General features: G+C 40.5%; 1 pseudogene across 1 annotated transcript in view; it reads right to left on the bottom strand.

The window, feature by feature from the left end:
- Positions 1-17,184, bottom strand: part of LOC309624622 (olfactory receptor 7A10-like) — a 95,458-nt pseudogene extending 78,274 nt beyond the window's left edge. Inside the window, exons 1-2 of the transcript XR_014249953.1 lie at positions 16,772-17,184; positions 4,995-5,167 (exon numbers count right to left, since the gene is read on the bottom strand). The product of XR_014249953.1 is annotated as an olfactory receptor 7A10-like (transcript). The remainder of the gene's footprint in view (positions 1-4,994; positions 5,168-16,771) is intronic.

Raw genomic sequence — 17,184 nt, 5'->3', positions numbered from 1 at the left:
ATCAGGGAGGACAGATGACACTTGCTATGGGATTTCATTAAAGAAGGATTCCAAAAAGCACTGGCTTCTTCTGAGAAGACTTCTTAGAACAGGCAGCATTTAAACTGAGTCTTGAACAAGTATATAGAGGGTAGGGAACAGGCCTTCCGGGCAGGGAACAGGCACAGTGTCAGCAATGGCACAGAGGGCTTATGGAATAGGGAACAAAACTGGCTGAACACAGGAGTACTACGTGTTGGGGAATATGGGGGAAAGGCTGACTGAGGTTGGTTAAATGAAACATCATTAGACGGAAGAGAAAGTAGGTGGAAAGACAGATGGAAGACTGTGGAAAGCCTCTGAAGATGGAGGTCAGCATAATAATATTAAGAAATCAGTGGTACTTTGACACTGTATGAATGTCTAGGTTTAAAAAATCAAGAAAACACAATAAAAGAATAAACTACTGATATAATGATATGTAACCAAAGGCCATATACCAAAGAATACACACTGTGTGATTCCCTGTATGTCATATATGGTGAAAGAGGTCAGCTTGGGTGTTGCCCTGGGGGAGTATGGAACAGAAAGAAGTAACAGAGAACCTTGTAGGGTGTTACAAATATTTTATAATACCTTGACCTGGTGTTGGATACATGGGTGCATAGAGATGTAAAAACTCAGTTATTAGCAATGCAACTGGTGTTTATGGTTTGTATGCATACATTAAAAAAAACTCTAGTAGGTTAATTAGGCTGTCAGCTGTATGAAGTAAATTTTGGTCAAGGAATAGCCAAGGTAGTAATGCAGTAATAAGTTATACATGTGCTCACTGTGCTCTAGAACGTCACGACTGGAATACAAGAAATATGTGTAAGAAAAAAGAAAAATGTTCAATATTGATGGTTGGATGAGCTGAATAAATTAGATCACTCTACTTTCAATTTAAGAACTTGGCCAGTGTTTGGATACCTTTGAACAAAGAAAAAAAGGAAATACAATTGTTATTGAGCATATGCTATGTATCAATCCCTGACTTATATTTTGACACACATAAACGTGGGAAATATTGCACCTTGTAACTGAGACAATGAAGATGAGCGACGTGGCTGGTTTTGACACTAGAGGCTGAGAAAACAATCAGCTCATAATCGTAAGAAGTTTGAAGTCGGAGGAAAAGAATCAAGAGGAAATACTGGTCAGTGCCAGGAGCTTCTGGAAACTACATAAGAGATGAAGACCCCAGAATTGTTGAGCTTTCTAAGAGGCCCAATGACTCAGGTAAAAACAGAAGGCTTAAAACTGAAACCTGGGGATATATGTATACATACAGCTGATACACTTTGTTATACAGCAGAAACTAACACAACACTGTAAAGCAATTATACTCCAATAAAGATGTTAAAAAAAAAAAAACAAAAAACCCCAAAACCCTGCCAAGTAACAACTGTTAGGACAAACAGTAAAGAATTATAAGAAAAATAATCACATGCCTGTCCCCACACAGAAATATCTTAAGCTCCATCTCAGCATTTCTCGATTGGCCTTTCACAAAATACAGTCCCATCAGCTGAATATAGGTTTCTCAAGTAACTGTGAGTAAGACTGAATTAAAAAAATGAAATCACTTCCTTCCTCCAAAACTTTTCAGAGTACGTAATGTAACAAAGTGAAACCTGAATTTCATGTCGAGATGTAGAGTACGGCTCTTCCCATATGCTTCTGTCTTGTAACTACATCAACATCATCTAAAACCAGTGTTCTGCAGGACAGACATTGTGAAACGCTGCTCTCATCATGTAAGGTATCAGGTCCTTCTCAAAATCCATTCTTCCTTCTGCCCTTTCTCATGTTGTCCCTGCCACCTGATGGGTCTCTCCTAAGCTCCACCTGCCAAAACCCTACCCATTTTTAGGATCCAAGAGATAATAAAGGCTTACATTACTAAAAAGCAGAGAAAGAAATCCCTTCCCAGGGATCTACATTTCCTTCCTAGGGAAAAGAAAAACTGTAAAGTATACCACAGTGACCTTAAGTCTATGAATGTAACTATGTTGTGTTACTTTGAGTTCTGTAAAAGTCAATGTGCTACAGTATATACGGATATGAATACTTGATCTCTTGCATGCAGATCTTGCTGATAACTTTCATCGTGAGCGAGGTTAATGATTCAGGAGCCACTGTATTTGGCTCAGCCCTTATAACCAGGGAATGTTAAAGTTGGAAAGGTTCCTAGATATTAGCAAATCTATCCACCTCATATTCTAAGTAAGGAAACTGAGACGTTCATAGATTGGATATTTATATTAACAAAGGATAAGGATATAAGATATTGGCAGATATATCTTTTAGATTAAGAATTTAGAGATTTTTGTAGAATACTAAGACATTATGTCCACTGATACTGAGACAATGTGGTTTTTGTTTTTTTTATTAATTAATTAATTTATTTTTGGCTGCGTAGGGTCTTCGTTTCTGTGCGAGGGCTTTCTCTAGTTGTGGCAAGCGGGGACCACTCTTCATCGTGGTGCGCGGGCCTCTCACTATAGTGGCCTCTCTCGCTGCGGAGCACAGGATCCAGACGCGCAGGCTCAGCAGTTGTGGCTCACGGGCCCAGTTGCTCCCCGGCACGTGGGACCTTCCCACACCAGGGCTTGAACCCGTGTCCCCTGCATTAGCAGGCAGATTCTCAACCACTGCGCCACCAGGGAAGCCCAGAGACAATGTGTTTCTTAGTCATCATTTTCTATTGCCGTGACCAAGCGAGGTGGTAGTCAGTAGTTGTACAAAGGGAAAAAGATAACTTTACAAACTCCCAATTTATATACACAGGGAAATTCATCATTCATGTTATTTAAGCTAACTGGATGCAGTTTATCAGCTACATTGAGGAATGGTGAAGTGTCTATACAATTAACATGTTAGTTTCTGTCATGAGCTCCCTGTTGTTCAAGTGAGTTAATGGTCAGCACTCAACTAGGCACTTAGAGTCCATTATAAATCTGGACTAAACGTTTATCTGTGGCATCTTTATTCTTCTTTGGTGCCCTTAGGCAGAATTAGCTCTCTTATGTTTTGATAAATTCAAGTATTAAACAGGGCTAAGGTTTCACAAGTTCTTTGGCCTAAACATGGGGGTAAGGAGGACCAATGAGCTGGAGTACTTCTAGATTTGAGAATGGTCAGATTGAGGAAGAAGAGTCTTATACCAGAGGTGAAAGAAGACTGATTAGAATTACCTATTTTTAAAAATTCCAACCCTTTTCAATGTTCTAAAGTGATCATGAAGTACATGGGTATGCTAGGAAGTAAGGGAGTCAACCAAGAATATTCTGTAAGAGTTTGTGGATGGCAATAAAGAGGCAAGGAAGATAGAGAACAGACTAGAAAAGGCTTCGGTTGGCCATAATGAAGTCAGAAGGAGAAGGAGAAGAAGAATGACAGATGCAATGGGAAAGAGAAAGCAAGAATGGAGAAGCCAAAGGGAAAGTAGAAAAATGAGACAAATTTGGAGAAGGAAATGAGGAAGAAAACTGGGTGAAAGAGGGAAGCACTGATGGTAGACCACATGACACTCAAAACTTAACACGATGGGGTTTCCCTGGTGGCGCAGTGGTTGAGAATCTGCCTGCCAATGCAGGGGACACGGGTTCGAGCCCTGGTCCGGGAAGATCCCGCATGCCACGGAGCAAATGGGCCCGTGAGCCACAATTACTGAGCCTGCGCGTCTGGACCCTGTGATCCGCAGAGAGAGAGGCCGCGATAGTGAGAGGCCCGCGCACCGCGATGAAGAGTGGCCCCCGCTTGCCACAACTAGAGAAAGCCCTCTCAGAGAAAGGAAGATCCAACACAGCCATAAATAAATAAATAAATAAATAAATAAATAAATAAATAAAATTAAAAAAAAAAAACTTAACACGATGCACATTTAAGATGTGCCACCAATGGCCATGGTCATTACCCTCAAATAGTTTACAATATGTGTTTCAAAGACATTTATAAATTAAAAATGCCATTAAAATAAGTGCCAGGGTAAAAGTATTCATGGAATTGTATGGGAGAATAAAAAGTCTCCCGTCAAAGAGCCTTCTGAGACATAGGAAAAAAAAGAAAAACCTAAAAAGCATAAGACTCTTCCTATTTTCATTTCCAATGATACATCCCAATCTTGATGATCAATCAGCGATTTAAATGTCAACTATAAACCCAGTATTTTATTAGCTGCTATGCAGTATACTGGAGCAATAGAAGAGAGAGGACCTCAAACCCTCTGTTCCCTCAAACTGAAAGGCAGGCTTCCTGACCCCTCCAGACCACTACTGGACACAGGGAACACACACTAATGTTTCAGGACCCCAACCAACAGTCACCTGCTTTGTGATTACTTCCGTGACACACCCCCACTAACACCACTGACTCTGCTGCTCCTACGGGACATTACATATATTTCCTATTTTAACACATACCACAGTGCATTATAATTATGATTGCAGATACATGTTCTAACAATTTAAAGAGAATGATGACTTTTTTGCTCTTTACATCTTGCTATTTCCCTTCTCATAATATTTCTTGAAGAGAAACCATAAAAATATAAACAAACACAAAAAACAGAAATTATACAAAATGTGTGCTTTGCGGCTTAACACAAACCTAAGTAAAATTCGTTCTGACAGCATCCAGCATGACAAACTTCCATGGTACAAATGACAATGGACCAAGGTTTGAGCAGGTACAGGAGACAATCCAGGCATGAACAACACCAAGAAAAGGTAGACAGGAAGTAACATGGTGTGTAGGAAATCACGAGACCAGTCTGATGGGAAGAGACTTAAACAAGACTGAAACTCACTTTCTAAACCTCCATCTCCAATTGGACAATTCGCAAGACACAGGTGCACCAAAGTGGCCTATTTATTCAATCCCTTTAATGGGGAGAACAGTTTAAAATTTTACCCGTTTAGTTTGCCCCAAAAGCAACTATCAAATGTTGGCAGGACACAATGAAGGCTTACCTTTGTTAACATAGTTAAGTCTCTCTCTCTCAGAACTAGCCCATTTAGCTCCAGGTTCCTTATTGCACCCGACGCACTTACACAGCATTCATGAGCTTTACACAACTGGAAGGTCACATCTTTATTTCTTATTGCAGGAACACAACTTCTGGAAACTTTATTTCTGTCACAACCTAAAGCAAAATTATTGTAAAATGAGTGATTTAAACCGTACATTTTATCATCATTAAAAAGCATCTAAAAAGAAAAAAAAAGCATCTGCTCTGTGCTAAGAATTAGAAACGACTCCTGCCCTTAAAGCCTCGTTAAGGAGGGACATGTATAAACTCAAAATTTCAATCACATGAGATAAAGAACCATAACCTTTATGCACAGAGGTTCCTATGGAGGCAAAAAGTTATATCTAAGTGATGGCTTCATGATAACCCTGAAGTACAATCGAGAAAGCTGAGGCTCTGCAGAGGTGGAGGAGGAGGTGCAGTAACTGCAGAGGGAGCACCTCTGCAAAGACACTCAAGCCTGACACCTGCTGGGCACTGTAAATACTGCAGGTGGGGAATGACTAAACGCCGGGGGGTCCAAGTGTGAGAAGGGACAGAAAATAGAGATGTTGGTCGAAGCAAGCCTGGGAGAGAGCATGGCTTGTATCCCACAGGTGATGAGCCCTGGGGCTACCACTGGCTGAGTAAGGGTGCCTCCGCTGATTAGAAAAAGGCGCCCCGCTGCTGAAGGACTGATTAGATAAAGGGAGTGATCACAAAAAGCTCCCCTTCCTCAGGGCCAAAGAGCCCCAGGAGGCTTGGCCAAGCACAGTTCAGACTACACGCCTCTGGGCAGAGCACACGCTGGGCGGCTAGTACGCACTAACTCTGTGTGGGCAAGTCATTAGCAGCATTATTTTAGGCGTATCTTTTCATGTTAGAAGATCACTCAACCCGAGTAGGCATATGAACTGAGAGGAACTGAGTCCAGGGGCCGCGAAACCACCCAGGAGCTTCTGCCATAGTCCGGGCAAAATGGAATGTGGATGAAGAAGCAAATTTACGAGGAGGCCAAAATCTACAAGCTAGACCCACTGGATGAAAAACACAAAGAAAGTTCAGTGAAGGAACTCTGAAGAGAATGGGCTCTGCAATAAATTTTTCTTACAATCAAGGTAAAATATTAGGCAACATTAAGTACAGTGGCCTTTAAGGTCCCTTCCAACTCTAATTTCTTTTGATTTCTAACTTATTACTCTGGTTAAGTAAAGTCCCTTCAGAGGGACAGAACAGTTCCTACACCTGAATGGGATGCAAAGAATAATCTGACTTCTCTTCACCAGGGGATGAGTTGAACTGTCCTTGCAGAAGAGATAACACACGGTGTGAACCCCAGATCCTAGAAAAGGGCCAGGCACACAATAAGTATTCAGCTTTTGGAAAACAAATGAGCAATCATTTCCTCTCCTAGATCTTCACACCCTTCCTCTGCTGGCTACTTTCTTTCAGCTTATAAGCATCCTCAATATACCCACTGAAAAAGCTCTCACACCTATGACTCTTTGGATCTTCTTGTGGGTAACCTAAGTCTCTCCCATGCCGTCAAACACCTGTCCTCCCAAAAAGCCCAGATCTGTACCTTGGGCCCAGACCTGTGTACCAGGCCCCTCGAAAGCACTGAAGATGAAGTAAGATCCTCTCCCCAGCCCCAATCCCTTCCTACTGTGCTCTGTATCTCACAAAAAGATGCAGCTGTAAACTGTCACCCACGCTTGCTGCCCTCCCTTTTCTAACTGGTCACCAGGCCCCACCCATTCCCTCTCGGATCTCCGAAATCCAGTCCAACCTTTTACAACTTAAGTGGGACCCTTAGATTACAATTCACCCTGCACCCCATCAAGTGCTTTCCACATGGAGGTCCGAGTGAGTCTCTAAACCAGAAGTCCATCTCACTGTTGTTCAGCCTTTCCCACAGCCTTCAGGATAAACATTAAAACTTCTGACAGGACAAAGAAGGCCCTTTTCTGTTTGGCCCCAGTAGGTTTCCAGTATCAACTCTCATTTCTTTCCCAAAACCTGAGTTCCACTCGTGTACCTTAGTTTTGCCATATTTTCTTATATTTCTCAAACTTTGACACACACTGCTCCCTCCTGCCACCCAGGAGCTTCTATACATCCTTAGAAAGGATGGCACCTCCTCCAAGAAGCCTGAACTCTCCCTTCCAAGATTCTGTGCTCTGCAAAGGGGAAGGGGGGGGAGGGATAAATTAGGAGTTTGGGATTAACATATACACACGACTATATATAAAATAGGTAATCAACAAGGACCTAATGCATAGCACAGGGAACTCTACTCCATATCCTGCAATAACCTGCACGGGAAAAGAATCTGAAAAAGAATGGATATATGTAGAACTGAATAACTGTGCTGTACACCTAAAACTAACACAATATTGTAAATCAAGTATACTCTAATATAAAATAAAATTTAAATTAAGAAAAAAAAAGATTCTGTGCTCTGCAGCACCAGAACTCACTTCTTCCAGAGCACTGACTACTGTGCCTGTGTTTACTTGCCGCCCAGTAGAAGGGGAGATGACCTAGGGCATAAGCATCGTCTCCAGCAGCCCTTGGTTCTGACAACTCATTCAAGTGCCAGGATACTTTACACACATAACCTGCTTAATTAATTCTAAGAACCCACAGAAAGAGTGGTTTTTAATGTCATTTTACAAGTGTGGGGATTGCAGTTCAAAAGTAACCTGGGCTTCCCTGGTAGCGCAGTGGTTGAGAGTCTGCCTGCTAATACAGGGGACATGGGTTCGAGCCCTGGTCTGGGAAGATCCAACATGCCGTGGAGCAACTAAGCCCGTGCGCCACAGCTACTGACACCGCGCACCTAGAGCCCATGCTCCGCAACAAGAGAAGCCACCGCAATGAGAAGCCCGCACACCACAACAAAGAGTAGCCCTCACTTGCTGCAAATAGAGAAAGCCCACGTGCAGCAACAAAGACCCAACGCAGCCAAAAGCATAAATTAATAAATAAAAATCAAAATTTTAAAAAACACAAAAACACCATCACAGAAATATCCAGAAAAATATTTCACCAAATAACTGGGCATGGTGGCCCAGACAAATTGACATGTAAAATTAACCACCTAAGCCATAGTTTTGCCATCTTTTACTGAGAAATTTGACTTATCTGAACTATTTTGATACCTAGAAGATACCTTCTAGAGGTAACACCCTCAGTTTTTGACATGGTAGGCAGCAGAGGGAAAGAGCCCATTTGCCCAGTCAGATGACACCTAAACGGATAAAATGCTGTCTTCTCTCTCCAACCCATAAGGATGAATGCCAAAAACACATCACTTATATCTGCTTTAGCTAACATATGATAGGTCTGGAACAGACCTATGCTCCCAGCAAGTCTCATGAAATGCTGTTTCATTAAGGGGAGACTTTACTTGCTAAGATTAGAAGCAAAAGAGGGTGGTGGATGAAAAACTGCCTAAGGATATAAGTTCACGCAAGGGAGCAGGAGAGAGAATGGGTATCCGAAGATGTGCGCTCTGAGCCAACACTAATTCCACAGCAGCAGGTTGTAATTCAGGGAGCCAAACTGCTGGGGTTCCCCCCCCCCCACTTTTTTTTTCCTCCAAAGAGGGACAAATCAAGCATACTGACAAAGGAAGAGCATTAGTCACCACAGATAAACTCCTTTTTAGAGGTGATACCGCAAATGATTTGGCTCAGTGTAGACTATGATTTGGCTCCACAAACCATAAGCTAGAGCACTTCATGCCAGGTCCCTCCTCAAATATCCATGACAGGTAGAAATTCGGCATCAGTACTTCTTGAAATCTTCCCAGGTGATTGTAATATGCAACCAGGGCTGAGAATCTGGAGATGTAGAGAGAATTTAAATTGAACTTTAATTAAACAGTAAAACAAGCTCTGACTCTACTGGCTGGAGCTAGACAAGGGATATGGATTTAGTGGGATGAGAAGATAAAGAACACCAGGGAGTAAATCAAATGCTTTACACCTGTGCTTAGCTAATTGTTACTCAGATAATTCAGACAATCTTACAGCACCTGAACCCTGAAATTCCTTAGCTCTGTTTTAAAAAAAGTAACTCTTCAAGTACCTGAACTCTGAGAATCACGTAAATCATAAAGAAAAAGAAGAAATCTTACTTTTTGAATTAGTTGATTTCACATATACTGTTTCACTTTCATGATATTAACTAGATATCTTTCTTTCCATTTTATGTTTGAGGAAAGTAAGGCTTTAAAAATCTCAGTAACTTTCTCAAGGTCACTTGTTAAGGGTGTGGTAGGCAGCATAATGACTCCTAAAAATGCCCTCACCCTAATCCCTAGAACCTATTAATATGTTACGTTACATGGTAAAGAGGACTTTGCAGATATGACTGAAGTTATAGACCTTGAGATAGAAAGATTATCCTGGATTACCTCATGGAACAAATCTAATTGCATGAGTCCGTAAAAGCAGAAAATCATTCCCAACTGTAGAAAGAGAAAGAGAGAGATGTCCTAATAGAAGCAGAATCAGAGAGATGCAACATTTTGGGTTTTGTAGGTGGAGAAAGGGGACTCTGAGTCAAGGACTACAAGTGACCGCTGGAAGCTGATAAAGTCCAGGGAACAGAAACACCCCTAAGAGCCTCCAGAAAAGAATGTAGCTCTGCCAACACTGTTTTTTTTTTTAACCATCTTTATTGGAGTATAATTGCTTTACAATGGTGTGTTACTTTCTGCTTCATAACAAAGTGAATCAGCTATACATATTCATATATCCCCATATCTCCTCCCTCTTGCGTCTCCCTACCACCCTCCCTTCCCTAACCCACCCCTCTAGGTGGACACAAAGCACAGGGCTGATCTCCCTGTGCTTTGTGGCTGCTTCCCACTAGCTATCTATTTTACATTTGGTAGTGTATATATGTCCAAGCCACTCTCTCACTTCATCCCAGATTACCCTTCCCCCTCCCTGTGTCCTCAAGTCCATTCTTTATGGCTGAGTCTTTATTCCTGTCCTGCCCCTAGGTTCTTCATAACCATTTTTTCTTTTTTTTTTAGATTCCATAGATATGTGTTAGCATACGGTATTTGTTTTTCTCTTTCTGACTTACTTCACTCTGTATGAGAGTCTTTAGGTCAATCCACCTCACTACAAATAACTCAATTTCATTTCCGGCTGACTAATATCCCATTGTATATATGTGCCACATCTTTATCCATTCATCTGTCGATCCTGCCAACACTTTTACTTGACTCAATTGAGACCAATGTCAGACTTGTAAGGTAATAAATTTACGTTGTTTTGAGTCACTCAATTTGTGGTAATTCGTATGAAAGCAATAAAAAACAAATACAGAGGTCCTACAAGAGCCAGGCTACATATTTATATTTAAGTATTTCTAAAATGAATTTAACCTTGTGATTGACAGCAGCAGCAGCTTCCAAGGGATCCCACCACACACCTGAGGCAAAAGCAGCCTAATAAAGAAGCAGTGACAGCAGCAGGTCACTGCCCCACACTTGGGGTAGAGGGGGATTGGATCAACTCTAGCAGCAGCATAGCCTGAATGGGAATGCATCCTCCTGGGGCACTAGTCCCATCAACATTAGTCTAATCTGCTAGCATCTGCTGTGCCAACAGGCCCAACATATACAAACCCTCCAACTCAGCAGCATTAAGTGAGCCAGGCTCAGTGTTTCCTGAAACTCATATCCAATGGCGCTGGAAAGCCCAGATATCACCTACTGTTATGAAAACATAAAAAAACAATAACAGAAGACTGGGAACTTCAGAAAGAAAAGGGGAACAATGGAATGGGTGAAAACAAATGGGGTAAATATAAGAGACTATCATTAGCTTCATGAGTTTCTTAAATCCTATATGATGGTCAAAGCAAAAATTATGACACCATCTGATGTGGTTCTCAATGTATATAAAGGAAATACTACAGAAAATCATACTTTAAAACTGGGGACTATTAAGAGACCTAAATGGAAGTAAAATTTTGAAACTTCACTTGAAGTAATAAAACACTGATTCCAGTGGGCTATGATAAGTCATATATGTATAGTGTAATGCCAAAAGCAACCACTAAGAAAACTATACAAACAGTATACACAAATGATTATAAGTAAATCAGATTAAAATGGACTTATTAAAAAATGTTCAAGTAACCCACATGAAGGCAAAATAAGAGAAACACAGGATTCAGAAACTAAGGTAAAAGACAAAACAAAAAATAAAATGGTAGACCTAATCTTTAACATAGCAATAACTACATTAACTGCAAATGATCTAAATAACCAAGTCAAAGACAGAGATTGGAAGAGTAGATGAAAAAAATCACAAGCATGATCCAACTATATACTGTCTATAAGAAGCTTACTTTAAACATCATGATATCGGTAGTTCAAAGTAAAAGGATGAAAAAGATATATCATATGAACATTAATCAGAAAAATCAGGAATGGTTATATTACTATCAGATAAAGTAGATTTCAGAGCAAAGGAAATTATTCGGGGCAAAGAGGGTCATTACATAAAGATAAGAGGAATAATCCACCTAGATGACCTAGTGATACTAAATGTGTGTGCACCAAACAAAAGAACTTCAAAACACATGAAGCAAACACTGAAAAAGGTAAAAGGAGAAAATTTTAAATCTACAATTATTATTTGAGACTTCAACACAGCAATTTATAGAACTACCAGAGAGAAAAATCAGCAAGGATATGGAAGAACTGAAAACATCATCAATCAACAGGATATAACTGACATTTAAAGAACACACTCAATAAAAGCAGAATACATATTCAAGTGTCCATGGAACATTCACTCATATACCATATACTGGGTGATAAAAAAACATTAGCAGATTTAAAAGAATTAAAATCATAGAGAGTATGTTCTCTAGCCATAATGGAATCAGACTAGAAGTCAATAACAGAAAGACAACAGGAAAATCTTCAATCACATGAAAACTAAACATCACAATTCCAAATAACTCATGGGTAAAAAGTCAAGGAAAAAATTTTAAATGCATAGAATAAAAGAAAATGGAGGTATAACAGATCAAAGTTTGTGGAATGAAGTGAAAGCAATGCTGAAAGGGAAGTTTATAGCACTAAATTGGGAAAGTAAATATTACAAAGCAATAATCTAATTTTCTATATTAAAATAGTAAAAACGGAAGAGGAAAAAACACTAAACAAGCAGAAAGAAGGAAATAATAAAGATGAAACAAAAATCCATGAAACTGAAAACAGGAAAATAGGGGGGGAAAATCAATGAAACAAAAGGCTGGTTCTTTGAAATAAACAATCTAATCAACAAAGATGTAGCAAGACTGATAAAGATAAAAAGAGAGATGGCACAAATCACAGATATCAGAAATGCAACCGGGGATACCATGACATATCCTGCAGGTTAATAAGGGACAAGTTATTATGAACAAGTCTACACTATAAATTCAAAAATGTAGATGAAATGGACCCATGCTTCTACACCCAAAACTACCGAAACTCAGCCAAGATGAAATAGATAATCTCAATTTTCCTGTAACCATTAGAAACACTGATTTTTCATTTAAAAACTCCCAAAAGAAATATTCAGGCTTAGATGTTTCACTTTTACCCAAGACTTAAAGAATTAACACCAATTTTACATGACTTGATAAGAAATAGAAGTAGAGGGAACAGTTCCTAATTAATTTTATGAAGCCAGTATTACCTTGATACCAAAACCAGACAGGGATAGTATAGAAAGAAGAAAACTACAGACCAATATTTTTTATGAAATTGCCTGTAAAAATCCTCAGCCAAATATTAGCAAATTAAATCCAGAAATATATAAAAAGAATAATATACCATAACCAAATGGTATTTATTCCAGTTATGCAAAGTTGGTTAAATATTTGAAAATCAAATAATGTAATCCACCATATCCAATAGATTAAGGGGGAAAAGTCATGTAATCCTATCCATTAATGCAGAGAAAGCATTTGACAAAATCCAATCCCATTCATGATTTTAAAAAAAGAAGAAAGAAAACTCCAAGCAAACTAGGAATAGAAAAGGAACATACTGAAACTCATAAAGATGATCTACAACCTATACCGACATTATATTTAACTGTGAAAGACTGAATGCTTTCTCTGTAAGATCAGAAACAAGGCACCGATATCTGCCCTCACCACTTTTATTAAATATATTACTGGAGGTTCTAGTAAGAAAATAAAGCAAAAATAAAGAAATACATAAATTCAAAAGTTAAGTTTTTAAAAAGTTTATTTAAAAGATAAAAGGACTATTCCTACTATGTTGAATAGGAAGGAATATATCCTACTGAATGTTGAATAGTAATATATCCTATTATATTGAATAAGGAAAAGTAAAACTGTCTACATCTGAAGATGAGATGACAATCTAAATGGAGAAAATACCAAGGAATCCACAAAAAGCTTGAGAAATAATATTAGTTTGTAAATGTTTTAGAGTACAAGATCAACACAATTTTATCAAATTATGTATTAATAACAAATGTGTAGAAGCTTAAATAAAAATATGTGATGCCATTTACAACTGACCTAAATAAATACTTAAATATAAGCCCAATAAGACATTTACAGGACCTCTATACTGAAAATGACAAAATGCTGATGAAGAAAATTTTAAAAGTCCCAAACAAATAGGGAGACATACCTTGTTCATGGATTAGAAAACACAACATAATAAAGATGTCAATTCTCCCCAAGTTAAGAGGCTTAACACAATTACTCTTAAAATGCCCTCAAGGTTTTTGTGGCTATAGACAGGCTTATTCTAAGATTTATATGGTAAGAAGAGGCTGAAGAATAGCTAAAACAATTTGTAAAGGAAGATTAAAATGGGAGGAATTAATCTACCCAATTTCAAGATTTTGCAGTAATGCTGGAGGCTAGATACATAGATCAATGGAATGGAACAGAGAACCCAGAAAGAGACTGACATAAATACATTTAACTTGTTTTTGACAGCAGTGCAAAAGCTATCAAGGAAGAATAGACTTTTCAAAAAATGGTACTGAAACAGTTGGACATCCCTCGACAAAAACAAACAAAAAATGAACCTTAACCTAAACCTTACACACCTTACACAAAAATTAAATCAAAGTGGATCATAATCTTAAATGTAAAAGCAGGACATTTTTAGAAAAACAAAATAGGAGAAAATCTTTGGCATCTAGAACTAGGTGAATAATTCTTAGACTTGACACCGAAAGTATGATCAATAAAAGCAAAAACTGATAAATTGGATCTCATCAAAATGAGTTAAAAATGCTTCATAGAAGATCCTTTTAAGTGGATGAAAACTCAAATTACACAGTGGGAAAACATATTTGAAAATCCCATATGAGACAAATGACTTGTATCTATAATATACAAAGAACTCTCCAAACAACTTACAAAAATCCAACTAGAAAATAGGCAGAAGACAGGAACAGACATTTCATGGAAGAGAATATACACATGGCAAAGAAGCACATGAAAAGATGTTCAACGTCGTTAGCCATTAGGGAAATGCAAATTAAGACCATAATGACATATCAGAGAATAACTAAAATTAAAGTATAGTGACAACATCAAATGCTGGCGAGTACGTAGAAAAATTATATCACATCACTGGTGGGAATATAAAATGGTTTAGCCACTCTGAGAAACAGCTTGACAGTCTCTTTTAATCCTAAAAGTAGATTCACCCTACAATGCAGTAATTGTCCTCTTGAGCATTTATCCAAAAGAAACAAAAACTTAATGAAGTTCCCACAGAAACTTACACATAAATGTTCATAGCAGTTTTATTTATAATAGCCAAAAACTGGCAACTACCCAAATGTCTTTCAATGGGTGAATGTTGAAACAAATTGTGATAAAATCTTATGATAGAATACTACCGAGCAACAACAAGGAACAAATTATTAATATATGCAAAAATTGAAATGAACTTCAAGGGAATGATGCCGAGGGAAAAATTTTAAAAAGCCAGTCTCCGAAGATGAAGTAATTCATGATTATGTTTACATATTATTCTTAAAATAACAAAACTGTGGAGACGGAGAACAGATTAGAAGTTGCCAAGGGTTAGAGATGGGGGTAGAAGGTACAGCGGGGGAACTTTGTGAGGTTTTTGTGGTCCCAGTATAAATAATACAGCAATCTTGGTTTTAATCCCTAAAGATTTTTAAAAGCAATTCCTAATAAGAGGTGTCCAGATATTTAGCAATGGCAGCAGATTAGAGGTATAGCTCCCCAACATGACAACTTCGAAAGAGATCTATACTATCAACACTAATTTAATGCATATGTTAATTTTAAAAAGGCCAGTCACAATACTTAAATGGTACATATCTTAACGATATTATTCTGGGTATCCAGCTACACCAGATGGACTAGCAGGATTTTCTGTACATTCAATCTTATTTAAGACAGTAAATCTTATAATAAGACAGTTAAAAAAAGAAGAAGAAAAATAACAAACCTCAACTACAGTTGGATGTTCTCATAGGAAGATGAGGTGAAAATATGAAGCAGCGGTTCAAACGCTTAAGCAGTGGCACCTAAATTTGGCTGCACATTAGAATCATCTGAAGCACTTTTTAAAAACCCTCACACCGACGGTTGGTCATCCTAGACCAATAAAATCATTTTAAATCTCCTCAGATGATGCCAATGTCTAGCCAGAACTGAGAACCAGCGGACTAAGCAGAAGGGGATGTTTCTACAAAGATCTCTTAACAAGAAGTCCTTTCACCCAATCAGATTTACCTCCCCGCAAAGGGGTAAAGAAAGCTAGATGTTGTCCATACTTGCTTAGCTTTAATTAGCACTTGTGACTTGCCCAAAACCTACATCTTGTTTCCCCTAAATTTCATGTTATTCCCTAAGCTTTTCAAACGCAGTGCTAAGGGGTTTGCCAGGATGAGATTTTAAGTGCTCACACAGGGGAAGTCCCTGGCAAACCAGGACAGCGGTCACTCTACACTGAAATGTAAAGCATCCTAAATAACCCTGCCACTGCTCCCAGATATTAGTCTGTGCCAACCAGTGGAGAAAAGGCATTCTCCATTACTACCACGGCAAATGCTCCTGTACTTGCCTTGGCCAGTCCCTATCTGTTGCAGGCGCCACTCCCCTTCACCTGCTGGTGGACGCTTTGGTCAGCTGACAATACAGATATTTTCAAACTTTAAGGTGAATAAAAATCATCTGGAGGGCCTGTTATAACAGAGATCACTGAGCCCCACCAGAGTTGCTGATTCCATAGGGCTGGGACCAGGCCCTAAAACTTGAATATCTAACACATTATCAGGGGACGCTGGTAAAGCTGGTCAGGTAAAGTCTGCTAAAGCCGGTCAGGAAAAAGAAACCCGACGTGTCAGATCATGAAGTACGGAAGGGCAAGCCCGCCGGCAGTCCAGGCCCGGGGGGACCGGGGTCCCCAGCCCTACAGAGCCAACGGCAGCCCGGCTCGGGCGCCCCTCGGAAGCACGGGGTCCCCGCGGCCGAGTCTGCGCCCCCGGCCGGCCCCGGCTCCCCTCTGCCCACTCTGCGCGCGGGGGCTGGAACGGCCGCGGAGAACCACGGCGGGGCGGGAAGGGGGACTCCAAAGAGGGTCTGGCGACTCGAGTCGCTCCGTTTCTCGGTGGGCTGAGCGCACGCCGTGGGGGAAGAGGGGCGGGGGTCCGGGAAGAGGGGACGGGCGGCACTCACGTAGACCGGCAGCGGCCACGGGTAGACGGCGGGCTCGGACCCCACGGGCGACTCCAGCCTCAGCTTCTCCCCCATGTCTTCGCGCGCGGCCCCCGCACCAGGCTAGTCTGGCAGTTAGGGGAGGGGCGGGGCGCCGCCGGCGGGGGCGGGACAGGCGGGCGGGCCGGCGGGAGGCTGAGGGGAGGGGGCCTGGCCTGGGCCTCAGCCGGCGCCGCCGCCGCCGCCGCCGCCGCCGCGCTCCCGTCCGGCCCCCGGCTCCCTCTTTGTGGTCACCGGCCCGGGGCCTCCAGCGCTGCTGCCAACTCCGGCCGGTGTGAGGCGAGCACAACGAGCCGGGGCCGAGCTGAACCACTCACTCGTGGCGAGCGCCGCCCGCCCCGTGGACACGCCCCCTCTCACGCACGCACGCACGC

The sequence above is a fragment of the Balaenoptera borealis genome, assembly GCF_965194805.1.
Source record: "Balaenoptera borealis genome assembly, chromosome: 2".
Classification (NCBI taxonomy): Eukaryota; Metazoa; Chordata; class Mammalia; order Artiodactyla; family Balaenopteridae; genus Balaenoptera; species Balaenoptera borealis.
Note: the sequence above shows the minus strand (reverse complement) of the source record. Positions and strands in the feature narration are given on the sequence as shown.